The following is a 14,610-nucleotide window of genomic DNA, read 5'->3' on the forward strand; positions in this document are numbered from 1 at the left end:
CCATGACTTTTATTGGTGTAGCCTGTTTGTTTTCATAGGTATGCCATTCTAGTCCAGATTCATTTATGGCTCTGGTAAGATTTCTGTAATCCATTTAGGAATTCACAATGAGTTTTAGTGGATTGTTATTCATCAATTTAACATTATAATTGATGTCCTAATTTTTTAATGTTGACTCTATTTGATTATAGTCAACCGCATTACTTATGACTACTGGATGTGGCCTTTCTCAGCGTTGATCGTCACCTAGACCACTTCCGCATGTGGTTCCGCTTTTCTTTTTTTAGTAGACCTCTTTTGCTTTAGCATTCAATCTGCTTCTCTGGCGAGTTCTTCCTTATCTGTTGAGTAGGCGTCTAAGGTAAACCTCAACTGCTTTGCTTTTGGTGTAGCGTTTGAGCTTTACTCATGTTTATTTTTTTCTTGGTTTGTGGAGCTTGAGTTTTCGGTAGTCCACCATCCGTAGCTTTATTGTTTTCTAAAATCCATACATCAGGTGTAGGTGGCGAACGCCGGGTTTTCACGTTCCTCCTGAACGGTTTCAATCAAATGCAATAAATGGCTCTCCACAGAATCCGTAGAGTTGACCTCCGGAGAGGGTGGATTCTCCAACGTAGTTAGATAACCACCTGGGATACTAAATCCTTTTGTTTTCTCCATTGCACAAATGATTCATGTTTGTATCTTATACATCCTGCCAGGATGCAAAAACTGCTGTACCTCAGGGGTCAGACGCAGACGAGGAAGCCGCCTATTCTCTGAATAGCATCTGAATTTACCACACTCGCGCTTCCTAACCAACGGTACTCGCTTTCAACCGCTCTCGTTAGTAGTCGACTTAGGTGAGAGTCGGATTTGTTGGCAGAGCTGATGCCAACCTTTGTCTCCCAATTTAAACCAATTATTATTATTACTATTAATAATAGTAATAATAATAATGGTAGCGTACTGATGAATGGTAGCGTACTCCCAATTATTATTATGACTATTAATAATAGTAATAATAATAATGGTAGCGTACTGATGAATGTCGATCCATCTTCCAGAAATTTAAGAATAAATATTTTTGGTACAAACACTGGACCTGAAGTAGAAAATTTTCAGTTGACTGCCTCGAGGGGGGATTTCCTTATATAAAATTGCAAACTAGGGAAAGGTCACTACAAGGCATCACCTATAGTCTGCTTGGTGGCCAAACAATGTCCTCCAAACAATGAGCACTTAGCTGCAATATAGCTTGGCTTACTGCAATCTGCCTGCATATTTAACACAATTTGGTTCTCTCTGGCAAATTTCTTGTGTGTTCCCAAACCTTCGACACCTTTTACACTGTGGAATGGTGCTATCCTTTCGAAGTACCTCCATCCTAACTTTCATTTTGTTTATGTGATCGATTTTATAATTTTTTTTCATCTCCTCGTTATTTGAGAACGTTACATAAACAGAGAACATAAACAGTGGTAGAGGTACCATAATGTTTTTTCCATTTTCTTTTATTTTTTTAATTTTATTTGTAACATCTAAGACCTTGTAACGCCTAGAGCTTAAGTCTTCTTACATATCTTCCGGCTTACAACTGGGGTGAAGATTTATTGCCATGACTTTTATTGGTGTAGCCTGTTTGTTTTCATAGGTATGCCATTCTAGTCCAGATTCATTTATGGCTCTGGTAAGATTTCTGTAATCCATTTAGGAATTCACAATGAGTTTTAGTGGATTGTTATTCATCAATTTAACATTATAATTGATGTCCTAATTTTTTAATGTTGACTCTATTTGATTATAGTCAACCGCATTACTTATGACTACTGGATGTGGCCTTTCTCAGCGTTGATCGTCACCTAGACCACTTCCGCATGTGGTTCCGCTTTTCTTTTTTTAGTAGACCTCTTTTGCTTTAGCATTCAATCTGCTTCTCTGGCGAGTTCTTCCTTATCTGTTGAGTAGGCGTCTAAGGTAAACCTCATCTGCTTTGCTTTTGGTGTAGCGTTTGAGCTTTACTCATGTTTATTTTTTTCTTGGTTTGTGGAGCTTGAGTTTTCGGTAGTCCACCATCCGTAGCTTTATTGTTTTCTAAAATCCATACATCAGGTGTAGGTGGCGAACGCCGGGTTTTCACGTTCCTCCTGAACGGTTTCAATCAAATGCAATAAATGGCTCTCCACAGAATCCGTAGAGTTGACCTCCGGAGAGGGTGGATTCTCCAACGTAGTTAGATAACCACCTGGGATACTAAATCCTTTTGTTTTCTCCATTGCACAAATGATTCATGTTTGTATCTTATACATCCTGCCAGGATGCAAAAACTGCTGTACCTCAGGGGTCAGACGCAGACGAGGAAGCCGCCTATTCTCTGAATAGCATCTGAATTTACCACACTCGCGCTTCCTAACCAACGGTACTCGCTTTCAACCGCTCTCGTTAGTAGTCGACTTAGGTGAGAGTCGGATTTGTTGGCAGAGCTGATGCCAACCTTTGTCTCCCAATTTAAACCAATTATTATTATTACTATTAATAATAGTAATAATAATAATGGTAGCGTACTGATGAATGGTAGCGTACTCCCAATTATTATTATGACTATTAATAATAGTAATAATAATAATGGTAGCGTACTGATGAATGTCGATCCATCTTCCAGAAATTTAAGAATAAATATTTTTGGTACAAACACTGGACCTGAAGTAGAAAATTTTCAGTTGACTGCCTCGAGGGGGGATTTCCTTATATAAAATTGCAAACTAGGGAAAGGTCACTAAAATTTATAGCGGATTCTGGTTCTAGAATGAGCATCATTAACTCTGGGATCGGCAACCTTATCTTTAAGCATAATTTAAAAATTTTATGTAATACTTTTACATAAAAATTTCAATAGTTTCTTTCCTTGAATTTGATTCTGACAGTAAACTTAATTTCCCGGAAATAAATTTTCGTGAGAAATTTGATTATACAAATTAACTTTACTTCTCCATACAATAAAAGTAATAACGTTGGCAACGAACGTTTTCATAATACCTTGAATGAGCATCTAAGAATTCTTAAAGTAGTAGAAAAAGAACAGGGTGTTCCCCACGATGTCGACCCAATATTTCAAATATTCAAAACTTACAATGAGACAACTTATTCATCTACGACATAGAACAGGCCCATAGATTTTGTTAATGGTTTAATAAAACCAGAAGATTTTCCCCCAACTTAAAAAAGAATAAAGAAAGGGCTATTAACAAATTAAATTTTAACTCTTCCAATAAGTAAATGTTAAAAAAAAAAAGAATCCTCTGATTACTTGAAGCTCAACAGAGTTACAAAACTTTAGCCACAACATAAATCTCTACGAGTGAGATTTATAATTACTTAAAAGTCTATTACGTACGTAACTTAATTATATGATAATGTATAAGAAAAATATAATAAAAACATAAAAAATGTATAATTAGATTTTAACAATGTTAAGAATGAATTATACTAAACTCATCAGCGCTATCATGAATTTCGTTTGTAGCTCAGAAACTCGAAAAATAAAGAATTTCATATTTTTGAATATGAATAGAACGAATTTTATATTTTAAAAATATAGCATTTTTATGCTGCATTTTAGGAAAAAAAATTTGATATATAATTTCGAATTACTAAAATCCTACTACTAATATTCGTAATAGAGTAATCATAAATTACGTTCGTAGTAAAAATAATCACCAATACCTTACAAAAGAAGTAATCACACGTAACAAGCTTTTTAAAGACAATGGTTTTAAATTTTCAAGTTTTCAATTTTTTCGTTTGAATTTGTGTTCTTCCAAAACAACTACCATGAAATGAAATAAAATCATATTTGCTAAAAAAAAATTTTTCCACTTTTCAATAAACTCAAAAAATATCCTTTTTTATGAAAGTTTTGTACTAAAATAGCAACAAAAGACAGAAATAAACATTTGGCAGTTGAAATAAAAAATATTGATTTTGACAAATCAATATGAATGTGTTGCAATTGCTGATTCATAATCTCTACGAAAGGAATTTGTGATCATTTAAAAGTCTACGTTCGTAATTCGTACAATTCTACAAGCGAAATTCATGATAGGGCTGCATAATTAATCGCTCATGCTGTCTTACTATTTAACTTTTTATAGTATAAAAATAACACGAACATTAATAAGTTGTGCAGCAAATCGGTATACATTTCATACGACACGAGTACGATATAATATATACCAACGAATTAGAAATACTAAAGGAAGGAGCATCTTGGAAAAACAACTTTTTTGTAAATATTTTGAAATTCAAACTACACTAATTTTAAATAAAATCGCTTACTTTTCCAAAAAAAAACAACATTTGGCATTCAACATCAATTTGAAAATCGTTGGAACTAAGAAAGAGACTTTCTTGAAGTTTTTGACTTCACCGTGTTTTTTTTTCAAGATATTTTTTTTTAGGGTTTACAAGCGAGATAGAAACTATGTTTCCATAATGCCAACGGATGTGGGGGAACTGAAAATGTTTTTTTTTGTTATAATAAAACGCACATATGTACTTTGTAAATAATTCAAATAAAAAAAGGGATCCTTCCTTTAGTATTTGTTCAAATTTATATTCGTTTTTCTTTTTATTTTTATTATTTGTTATTCGCTTGATATTACGTATATTTGTTGCACAGCAACATATATTACAATCCTATAGAAAATTAATAAAAAAATGTAATAAAGGTTTGCTTTGATAAAATCTTTAGCATAATATATGTATGTATTACAAGCACTCCATAGAGCAGAGGTGGTGAACCTTTTTAACCGTGGAGGTTCAATTTTAATAAAAGTTCTATTTTTAATAAAAGTTATAAATGCAGTATAGTATTTAAAATTGTACGCACTTTAAAACAAAAAAAAAATAAAAAATATTTCACTAGTTTAAAAAATCTTTAGAAACGTAATGCGTTTTAGATTTCAAATGTAAAAAAAGTGGAAATGTAAAAAAACTTCCAATCGTGTTTTACTCAAAATACCAAAAATGTATATAATGTTCTGATAGAAAACGCTACAAATATTCTCGTTCCACAAAATACAGTCATCCCTCGATATACGTCTTTCGATATAAGTCGGCAAGATTTTTGTTCCTCGTCCTTAATATGCGAAATACGTTTTCTCAGATTTGATTGATGTGACTCTATAGAGCAGAGGTGGTGAACCTTTTTAGCCATGGATGTTCAATTTTATTTTATACTAAGTAAAATAAAGCATCTAAATATCAATAACTAAGGAGGCCGCATAAGTTTCGAAACCCATAAATATAGCTTTTGTACAGTTATTGCTGTACGAATTCCATTTTTTCTATTTTGAATTAAATTTTATTTATTTTGAAGTTAATATTTTTTTATGCATACATAAATATGTTGCACATAAATATTTTGACACCATGTAAATCGAAATTAATAAAACAAAAAATCAATTGAATGAAAATTAAATAATTAAACATGAATAACAAAAAAAAGCTTTAAATTCATTGTTTAATAAATATAATTCAATTAAGACTATATTTAGTGAGGTATTTGCAAAATTTTGTAAAAATAAACGCGCGTAAACTTATTGAAAATTTGAGTTTGCATGTTTAGTTTGAACGGCAGTAATAACGAAATAATGTAAGCTTTCATTTAATATTTCATAGTCATTAAAAAAATTTTTACATATTTGGTAAATTATAGATTTTTAAATTTTGAAAATATAAAAAAAAGTGCATATTATAAGCGCATACGTATATTGTTCGTAAAAAACTCTTAATCTGTAAATGCATATTTCTAGCAAACTCATTGTAAAATTTTGAATTTACGAAGGCGCGTTTATTTTCTGGTCAGAAAACAATAACACATTCAAATTTTATTTTGCATTCTATACTTTTATTGAAAATAATTTTTTTCAATAAAAGTGTAGAATGATATAGAAAAATTTCCATTTCTATTCATTTTTACCACAAAAAAATCAAAAACAAAACTCATATGTAAGATCATATATAGAATTCTTCTAAGATCATATATAGAATTTTCAGATTAAGGTCAACGTTTTACAGATAAACGAAGCCTTTTCCAAAATGTACGAAACCTTTTCCAAATCAAATGAAACTTATTCAAAGTAGCTTTTTCAAAGTATGTATGTAGATGGAATGAAGTGGATTATGATGGAATGAATGTGATGGATGTAGATAGAATGTAGCGCACAATTAGATTACAAGAAAAAGGTAAGAATGAAATTGACAAAATAATATGCCATGTGAAATAATTCACAATATTTTGACAAACAGTTGTATACGTATGTTTAAAAAAAAAAAGAAAAAGGAATAAATCCACAAATGCATACATAAACAAAGTTCGTGGTTGTTTTGTTGTATTTAAAAAACAACAAATAAGAAAATACATTTTCAAAAACGACGCAACTACAAATTATGACCGCTATAAAATTTTTTTGAGGACCTGCTGCATTTGAAAGAAAATTTCAAAGATAGAAAAATATATAATAAAAGCGGACAATCTGAATTTGATGTGAATCGTTCAGAATCCAATTAATAAATGACAAAAAAAAACAAAATTTTTCTTTGTGTAAATAAGCCAAAATATTCTTAATATTGTAGCTCGGCGTAAGACTTCCTTTTTATACCCTGCACTTCGTGAAGGGTATATTAACTTTGGTATGGAGTTTGTAACTACTTGAAGGAGTCATCTGCAATATGGACATATATATATATATTCTTGCTCAGCGTAAAATTCTGCGTCGACTTAGACATGTCCGTCCGTCCGTCCGTCCGTCCGATCGCACGATAACTCAAAAACGAATAATGCAATCGACACCAAACTTTCACAAGTTTTTTCTTTTGTGCCAAGGACAAACCCTATTGTTATTGGACTAAGTCGGACAGCTGTCATACAACTCCAAGAGTTTATTTTAAATATTTCAAAAACTAATAAAGCTATAAATTTAAAATTTTGAAAAATTATAATGGGATAGCTGCACCGGTTCGGGTGACAACTCCAACAGCAAATTTTTTATATTCGGCAAAATAATAAAGTCAGATTCATGAAACTTGGCTGTCATGTGTCCAATAATAGGTCAAATATATTTCTGAAGTTTTAGAGGAATCGCTTGACAGGTTCGGGTACCTGCCATACAACTCCAGAAGCTAAGTTTAAATATTTGGAAAAGTAATAAAGTCAGATTCATGAAACTTGGCAGTCATGTGTCCAATTATGGCTCAAATATATGTCTATGGCGTCTCTGCTACTTTGGCAGCTAAGGCCTTGTCTGTGAGCAATGTTGGGTTCTTTGTGGCCCAAAACCAAAAAGCCGTCCAAAAAGCATGGCCTGGGTGACGATCAGGGAAAATAAATAAAAGACAAATGGCGAGCAAACGTATGAGTAAATCGACTACTCGATGTGTTCAGATTAATCTCCATAGATCTAAAACAGATTCTGCTAATCTCGAAAAGCTCTCGCTCAGTAGTTGGTGGGACATTGCTTTCATCCAAGAACCATGGACTCATAACGGTAAAGTTAAAGGCCTTCCAAATAACAAACATTATAGCTGCATTTATGATCTGAATGCAGAGAGACCTGGAGCCGTAATTATAATCCGAAATGGTTTGAATATGTTTGCATAAATGAGCATATTTCACGAAACCTCACGGCGGGGTCACTAAAAGTGGGTCTTCCCGGTGGTGGAAAGATAAACATAAACTTGGCTTCGGCCTATTTTGCCGGAGACATTGACTGTTCCCTCTTGGGTTGATGCATTCATTAATCACTGTAGGGTGGATCGAACGAAGTTCATAATCGGATGCGACGACGACGCCCATCGCACGGGTTGGGGAATTTCCAGCACAAACGCCAGAGGTAAACAAGTTTTCGAATTCATTCAGCAATACGGCATGGATGTGGCGAATGTGAGTTTGTTAAGTGCGGGGATAAGTAAGATTGTCGCCAGTTGGCATGTTTCAAGGAAGCTTCCCTCTCGGAGCATATGTATATTAGGTTTGACATTGCGGCTCAGCGTAGCACGGAATCCTATAACAGGATACCTAAAAACACGAACTGGTCTCTCTTTAACGAGAGACTTGGTAGTGTCGGAACCAACCTCTGACGGTGGGGGATCTTGAAGCGCCGGCAACAGAAATCAATGAGGCTATACAAAATGCCTATGCCTACAGCTTACCGTTGATAAGAGTCAACAACAAAAGAGATATGCCTTGGTGGAATTCTAAGCTCGAGAGACTAAGAAGGACATCCAGGAGGCTGTTTAAGAAGGCTAAATACACAGGGGACTGGGAGCCCTATAGGGTGGCCTCAACAAACTTGAACAAAACATTACGGAGAAACAATGGATTGAGCTGGCAGAATCTCTGTGGGGGCATCGAGAAGTTTCCGGCAGCGTGTAGGCTGCAGAAGGTTATGTCAATGAACCACAGAAAGCCATTGGGTTCCCTTAGGAGGCCGGGTGGTGGCTTCACGGCTACCTGTGCTGAGATCCTGGAGCTCATGATGAAATCACATTTTCCTGGCTCCAGGCGCAGTTACTAGGTCGCAAAGACTATTTTCACCAAAGGGAGGGCAGACTGGGCAATTAATTCATTTGGCCCTCACAAGAGTCCCGGTGGTGATGGGGTATACCCGGCATTCCTCCAAAGTGCGCGGGGTATTCTTCTACCACATATTACAAAAATTCAGGGCAAGCCTGGACCTAGAGTACGTACCTACTATTTGGAGGCCCGTAAAAGTTGTTTTCATCCCGAAAGCGGAAAAAGGGACGCAGCCAAAGCCGGATCATACAGGTCTACAGGTGTTATCTTTAGAAATCAGGGAAAAATATCTCGTCACACATCTAATACATTTCGGCCAACATGCTTATCAGGCCGGCAAATCGACGGACACCGCTCTTCATGAGCTTGTCAATAAGACTGAAAGTATGGCACTGGCATTTTCAGGGGTAGAAAAATTGAGACGGTAATTGGTACTGACTCCTTGATGCAGGGTTCTGTTCCCACTTTTGTGGCTTCAGGTTACGGACCAACTACTTCTGAGATTGGAACGATCAGTTTTCGGATGCATTAACTATACTGACTACCTGGTTGTGATGGCCGTGCGCAAGTTAGAGAAATTGGACGGCGTTCCTGTTCTAATGTTTGGGTACGTCTAATTTTAGGGGGTGATGTTGGACAGTCGTCTAACGTATCAATTCCTTCTTCGCTTGCAAGCCCTTATTCGGGTGGACCTGGAGCCTGAGTCCCCAATTGGTGGCTGTACAAGACTGTGGTACGACCAATGGTAACGTACTGCTTTCTCAAACTGTCCTTAACAGGATACAAAGGTTGGCCTGTCTGGGCACCACTGTTTCCCTGAGGACTTTGACGACGGCAGCGCTTAAGTGGATACTGGGACTTGTTCCTTTGCATTTGCATGCTCCCAAAATATATAGGACGTGGCTCGGCGGGCAATAACTTCATCCTAGAGGAAGTTGGATTCGATGGAGGACTCCTGAAGGCGTCGGACTACTTAATCAAGACGATTAAATGCGAGAGGAACTTTCAGGTAATAATACCTAAAAGGGAATTCGTCGAGGTAATTACAGCCTCCTCGAGGAAATTACTGAAATCATCAACTTTTAACCCGAAGCTAGTCTGGAGTTGCTTCAACAATCTGAAAAGCTGAGTGTGAATGACAAAGTCACGCTTGTGTGGGCTCCTGGCCAAACATGAATACCTGGAAAAGAGGAGGCCGATTATTTGACGAGGTTGGGGCAAATGCCTCCTTCATCGGGCCTGGTTCGAGCGTGGCCATTATATGAGGTATTTTGACCAGGTCGTGGCTGCCTGGATTGAAGGGCGAGCTTCGGAGCTGTAGCGCTCTAGTGCGGTGCTGTTGCGATCCCAGGATTTGTTTGATGTCGACGGATCGCGGCTTACCTGACACTGTAAGGCGCAGCCTCTCTTCACTGAGGGTTTTATCGTGGTTTGTCTTTCGGCGTGGGCCCTTTAAATCATTTTTACAAAAAATTGGCAGATCGCGTACTTGCAGCGATGTAAATTCTGCGACCGGCACACGGAGAGCTCCCATTTGATTGTGATGGCTTGGCCCGCTTTAGATACAACTTTCTCGGGGCTTTGGATATGGATTCTCATGAATTGTTGTGCATTGCGGACGTACTAAAATTTATGGGAAGTCTTAGTCTTGAGTTCTAATAATCTGGCGCTAGGATGCACAAAGGACCTGTATGGTTGAGGTGCTGATTAAATTCGCCCCATATATAATATAACAACATAACATCTTAGGGTCTAGGCCAGTATTTTTGTCAGCCGTGATGTGCAAATACGTAAATGGAATGGAAGAGCCAAAAATATTGATCAATTTCCTTCACACAAGTAAATTCTGACACACCTTCCATTTAAACTCCATATCAATTTGGAATTTATTTTTGATTTGCTCTCTGAGCTTGATGGCCTTTAGATATATGTATATGGCGTTTATTAAACCATTAATTTCATTAATAGAAAATATGAAATTGTAAAAATTTGTGAACTGTATTTAATATAAATAAAAAAGGATTTAGTACCCCAGGTACAGTAATTCAACTACATTGGAGAATCCACCCTCTTCGGAGGTCGGCTCTACGGATTCTGAGGAGAGACATTTATTGCATTTGATTGATCCATTCAGGAGGAACGCGAAAACCCGGCGTTCACCACCTACATCTGATGTGCGGATTTTAGAAAAGAATAAAAATATAGAAGGTGACTACCGAACACTCAAGCTTCACAGACCAATAGAAATATAAGCATGAGTAAAGCTCAAGCCAAAAAAAGTGATGATCATGCTGACATACATAAAAGGATTAGCCAACTAGAACAGCTCTGTGTGGCTTTGAAAAACGAGGTTCTTCAACTGAGGGCTGAGAATGAGAAGCTAAAGAAAGAGAAACATGGGCAAATTAAAAACAATAAGTCTAATGAGAGTAGTCATAAAGAAAAAGACGCCGCGACAGAAGCAAATCAGGTGAGGTCAATCTTGGACGCCTACTCAACAGATGAGGAAGAACTCGCCAGAGAAACAGATTGGATCCTAAAGCAAAAGAGGTTCAGTAAAAAACTAAAAGCGGAATCATCTCCGGAAGTGGTTCAAGCGACGATCAACGCTGAGAAAGCGGATGTTCCTGATTCTAAAAGTCGAGGCGATGTCACGAAAAACTCTAGGCCGTCTCCAGTAGTCATAAGTAATGTGGTTGACTATAATCAAATAGAGTCAACATTGAAAAATAAGGACATCAATTATAAGGTTAAAATAATGAATAACAATCAATTTAAGCTTATTGTAAATTCCGAAATGGACTACAGGAATCTTACCAGAGCCATGAATGGATCTGGACTAGAATGGCATACCTATGAAAACAAGCAGGCCAGACCAATAAAAGTCATGATATGAAATCTTCAACCCAGTTGTAAACCGGAAGATATAAAGGAAGATCTAAGCTCTAGGGGTTACAATTAAAAATTAAAAAAATAAAAGAAAATGGGAAAAACATTATGGTACCTCTACCGCTGTTAATGTTAACATTCTCAAATGAAGAGATGAAAAACATTTATGAAATCGACCATATAAACAGGATGAAAGTTAGGATAGAGGCACATCGAAAGGATAGAACCATTCCGCAGTGTAAAAGGTGTCAAAGGTACGGGCATACACAAAAATTTTGCCAGAGAGAACCGAATTGTGTTGAATGTGCAGGCAGGCACTTAACATCAGATTGTAGTAAGCCGAAGAGTACTGCAGCAAAGTGTTCCAATTGCTTGGAGGCTCACCCAGCAAACTATAGGGGATGCCTTGTAGCAAAGGAACTCCAAAAACGTAGAAATAAGAACAGCAACAACAACTTGAAGAATTCTGAACGGCCACCGAGGCAATTCACCTCGAGAATAGTCTTGAAAGATGTAACATACAAGGACGTTCTCCAAACGAAAACTGATGACGGTGGCACGAGCAATAAAGCATGGCCCAGTGACGTGAATGTTTTGTATAAAATGCAAAATATGATGCAGAACATGCTAGATATGATGAACAAAGTCTCTCAGAGATTGAGCATTTTAGAGAGTGAAGGGAAAAAATCGAATACCAAAAGACCTGGTAAATGATTGCTCGAGGTAATTTTAAAATAGCAACATGGAATTGCAATGGTATTGCAAATAAAAAGGACATGCTTGAAGTTTTTTTACATACACAGAATATAGGCGTGTGCCTCGTAACTGAAACACATCTGACCTTAAGAAGCAGGATTCGGGTTCCAGGTTATAGAATTTACAACTCAAATCACCCCGGAAATATATCGAAGGGCGGAACGGCGATAATAATAAAAGAAAATGTGGTGCATTGCGATCTGCACCAGATGAAAACCGAGGGAATTCAAGTGACAGCGGTTCAGATCACTTCGACTAAGCAAAAATTTAGAGTGGCTGCATTATATTGTCACCCCAAATTTAAAATTACGGCAAAAATGTTTCAAAACGTTCTGACAGACCTAGGCGATAGATTTATATTGGGGAGGGGGGGGGGGGGTGACTTTAACGCCAAGCACATTGATTGGGGTTCAAGGCATACTTCAACTAGAGGAAGAGAACTTAGGACAGCAATTGGCTCTAAATCTAAAGAAAAGAATAAGAAACACATAGATGAGGAGGCCGAAAACTTTACTAAAATTATTCAAAATGCGGCTTGGAGTAGTTCCAAAATAATGTTATTAAAAGGGGAGGCATTAACTATCCCCCCCCCCCCCCACATATACTAGCAAAAGTAGGACAAAGCAGGCGGGCGAGAAAGAAGTGGCAACAACGCGTGATCCTACTGATAAAACCAGATATAATCGTGAATCGCAGCAACTAAGACGCTGTATTAGAAAATACAAGGAGGATTCGGTTGCCAATTACGTCAAAATTTGACGGCGTGTGAGAAAACCAATTACTCACTGTGGAGGGCAACAAAGAAAATGAAGCAACCTATTAAACATCTCGCTCCTATTAAAAACAAAGATGGAACGTGGGCAAAAACAGAGAAGGACAAGACAAATGCGTTTGCGGATCATTTGGTCGATATATTCTGTCCGCATGACAGTCAGAGCGTGTATGAAAATGAGGAATCTGCTTTTGTTGAGGGTAGCGTGACTATTCTAGTTGTAAGGGAAAGAGATGTTATAGAAAAAATCAGGACTCCTAAACCTAAAAAGGCCCCGGGATTTGACCTAATACTGCCCGATATTTTTAAAAAATTACACAAACCTGTCAAACCTATAGACAGGGCGACTTTTTATAGACCAATCTCATTGTTGCCGATGATTTCAAAACATCGAGGCAGCTCGATTGGTTGACAATCAAAACTTTGTTAGGAGACTTAAACGTACGAGACCTCTCGAGTTAGTTTAAAGCTTTTTATCTGGAACAATGAGTACTTAGTACGCTATTGTGCCAAATCAAAAGGTTGTAAATAATCAAAAAAGTTAGGAGGGTGTTTTTTAGTGGATTAAAGTTCCACATTACTGCTTTTCGTCTGGCAGTGTTTTTCGAGATTTTTCACCCCTCCTCTCGGTAAAACAAAAAAAAAAAATATAGGTCTAATTTTGAAATAAACTTTTAAAAGAAAAAAATGTGACATCATGAAAAAAATTTCTCGTATTAAAAAAACAATAACTTGAAAAATAAAATTTTCTGACATAACCATAAAAAACATACATACATTTATGTGACCACTTTATGATTTTAAAATTTTATAAAACACTGAATGTTAAGAAATTTCTTTACAAAATTTTAAAAAACTTTAAACATTGAGAAAGTGCTGGTGGCCTACTATGTAGGCTAGTTTCGCTTAACTACCGTCGGTTTAATAATGCGCTTACGACGTAAACATTACACAGTATCACATTCCAAAAAGATTAATAAAATCTCTTGCCATTGTACACTTTTCCTAAATGCGTTCTATACGTATACGTAAAATAAAAGTAAATTGGGTATCGAAAAAATCGAGAACGTTTTTCTCATACATGTCATATAAATGCTGCCAGAAATAACCAATTCAATAAACTAGCATATATTTGCAGCAATAAAGTGTTATGTATTAAGTTTTTTCCCTGAATGCTATATTTTCAATGATATGGTAACGTTTGTTGAAAATAAACATTTTCACAGAACTTCAAATTGAAAATTTCAAACAAACGTCAAAATATGTATTAATATTGTAAAAATTGTAACGTATCCCAAAATGTACCAAAAGCTTTAGCAGTTTTACAATGTAAAGGTATTGAAATTTGCGTATGCGAAAGTAGCAAAAATTATACTACAGAATCTTCGCATACTTCTTTGCATTCACTTTCCATTTTGTTTGCGAAGATTATTGTGAAAGTTTTTGAAAAAATAAAACTAAACAATGTAAGTGTTGCATTTATTTTGCTTCATTAAATTGAAAAAATCTTGCATTTAAAATTTACTGGAATTATATAAATTTTTGTAATTAATAATTTTAATTATAGCTCCAAATAAAATATCAAAATACCACTATGCCAAATTTGTTTCGCTTCTCTTTTCTCGACTTTGCTCCTTTC

This window comes from Condylostylus longicornis, unplaced genomic scaffold (assembly GCF_029603195.1).
Source record: "Condylostylus longicornis isolate FDR11 unplaced genomic scaffold, ASM2960319v2 ptg000072l, whole genome shotgun sequence".
Lineage (NCBI taxonomy): Eukaryota > Metazoa > Arthropoda > Insecta > Diptera > Dolichopodidae > Condylostylus > Condylostylus longicornis.